Source organism: Poecilia reticulata, linkage group LG3, assembly GCF_000633615.1.
Source record: "Poecilia reticulata strain Guanapo linkage group LG3, Guppy_female_1.0+MT, whole genome shotgun sequence".
Lineage (NCBI taxonomy): Eukaryota > Metazoa > Chordata > Actinopteri > Cyprinodontiformes > Poeciliidae > Poecilia > Poecilia reticulata.
The window spans coordinates 913,159-915,740 of record NC_024333.1 but is presented as its reverse complement, the minus strand read 5'-3'; positions in this window follow the sequence as shown (position 1 = coordinate 915,740).

The window sequence follows — 2,582 nt, the reverse complement described above, 5'->3', positions numbered from 1 at the left end:
TAATAGTTTATAATGTAAATGATTATATAAATAGTACTTAAAATAATTGTACATAGTTAAACATAATGAAAAATGGAAACAAGTTGTCTCTTGTTAATGTTCTGAAAGTCAATTGATAAACATCGACAAGTATGAAAGGGGCAGAATATTATAAGATGTATCTTCTACCTGCTCCTTTTCGAACAGAAAATATAAAATTGCATGTCACATGGGCAAAATAATTTGTTTTACATTTTATTTCTTAAGTTTGTCTCATTCTATTTTGTTTTCTTGTTCTTTTTTGACTGTTTTTAATGTCTGTTCGAAATAAATAAATAAATGAAATGAATGAAGTGTTTAGTGATTCTGACCAGCTTGATTCACACAACAGGTTTTTATCAATATTGATGTGAAATTGGCTGTAGATTTAACCCACTTGGCCTGACAGATATTTATTTTACCATCACATCTAAATTCAAAACCACTTCACTTTATTTGCAATTAATTAGTTTTTTTCATGTGGTTTATTTGTTTAAACAGACCAAATACAGTGACTGTCCCAAATAAATTTTGTGTTTAGAATATCTGGCCCATATTTATGGAGGACTGAAACTAACATACTTAGAAATAAAAGCAGAAAAATAGATGCACCAGACCTTCCAGAGTTTATTGTGATAACTTCGTATACTTATTTCATTTTTTGAAAACTTTTTTTTATTGAATATCAAGTTTAACAGAACTGTGCAATAAAGAGGTCCAATTTACAAATGTTTTTTATACTTTGTGTTCAGCTGCACATGTTCCATCATTTGAGATACAGATTTTAAAAAGAACAAATGGTCTATTATTTGAATTTTATGTATAATTGCAAATTAAAAAAAAAATAAATAAAAACGACTCGAAATGACTTGAAATTAAAGGTTCCTGACTTGAGACTTGACTTGACTTTTGCCTGTCTTGACTTGAGACTTGACTTGAGGACGGAGACTTGAGACTTGCAACACAGTGACTTGGTCACACCTCTGATGAATAGTCAGGCCAGCTTCATAGTAAATCATCATAGTAAATTTGTTTCCATGTCACTGAATTTGTTTTTACTGTAACCATCTCCCTTCTCTGCCTGATGGCTGTGTGAAGAGAGAGACCTGGTTTAAACGAAAAGACGGATAAATCGATAACAGAGAGAAGCAGCTGTGTAACCTGATCTTACAATAAATGATTGTGCACTTCAGTCGTCCTGTCCATTTTCAATTGACCACCAAAAAGAAAAATAAAGTGATTAGTTTTATTTCAATTTGTTTTTGAATTGGATATGAAGAAAGAAAAGACAAACATGTTTCTGAAGGGAAAGAAAACACACACACACACACACACACACACACACACACACACACACACACACACACTCACCTACAGAAACACCAAGACAATTTCAAGTGGCTAATGCTCAAGTCCTCCTGGGCTTTCAGATTCAATGGGCCGAGTAACCAGCTATTTAAAGGTCATGTGAAGCAGCAATGTCCCAAATGTGGATCCAGATAGAAAAGCAGACACTTTAGTTTCCTTTTCCGTTCTCGTCTTTGTTCTCATTGAGAGCTCTTGATGCTCTTTCTTCCTCTCTTTTATTGAACTCTAATTGCTGTTATCACCAGTCAGATTAAATGGTTTGGTCATGAAGAGCCCACTCAGGCTTTTCTGATGGAATTCACATAAGAGAATGTTTTATTTCTGTAACTGACTTGTTGAGAAGAAGACATAGAACAACAGTTCTCATTTCTGCAACTTTAGCCAATGGAAATTCATTCATTTTGATTTTAATAAAACATATTATCATGTTATCATGGTGCAATAGTTTAGTACTGGAAGTTCCCTGGTCCCAGTAAGTTTATTTATTTAATGTTCTTGTGGTTTTCTGTGGGAGGAGGAGAAGGGAGACGGTCAGAGGAATAGTGATCACTATATGCACAAAGGTAAAGTTAGGAAGTTGTTATGGTGTTACGGTTGCTGAGGCGGGTCAGAATTCTGGAGGAGGTAAGAATCACAACTCAGCTGTGATTAGCAGATGTTTGACTTGATGGAAGGATGTTCTTTTCTGTTTTTAAATGCTAAATGGTGAAAGGTTGATAACTTGGAGGGCAGACAGGTGGGTGAGCAGCTGCTAGGAGAGCTTTTGGAGTAGCAACCAGGAAGTAGGAAACAGAGCAATGTGAGCTCCAAGCAGACGACTGGAGGAAGAACTAACCATCTGGCATCACTCTGCTGGAGTCCACTCCTTTTGAAGCTCCCTCTGCCAGTCACATCCTGGAGAAAAGAAGACAACAAAGTAAAGATGAAAGAATGTTCACATGTTGGCCGGTCAAGACTCAGACCCAAATCTAACAGAGAATCTGAGGCAGAACTTCATGTTGTCTCAAACTCTATCCAGTCTGACGGAGAGTCATGCCATCAAAGGCTTGAACCTGTAACTGCAGTCAAAAGTGACTTTTCAGAGTATTGGCTTGGTGTATGTTCGTGTGTGTGTGTGTGTGTGTGTGTGTGTGTGTGTGTGTGTGTGTGTGTGTGTGTGTGTGTGTGTGTGTGTGTGTGTGTGTGTGTGTGTGTGT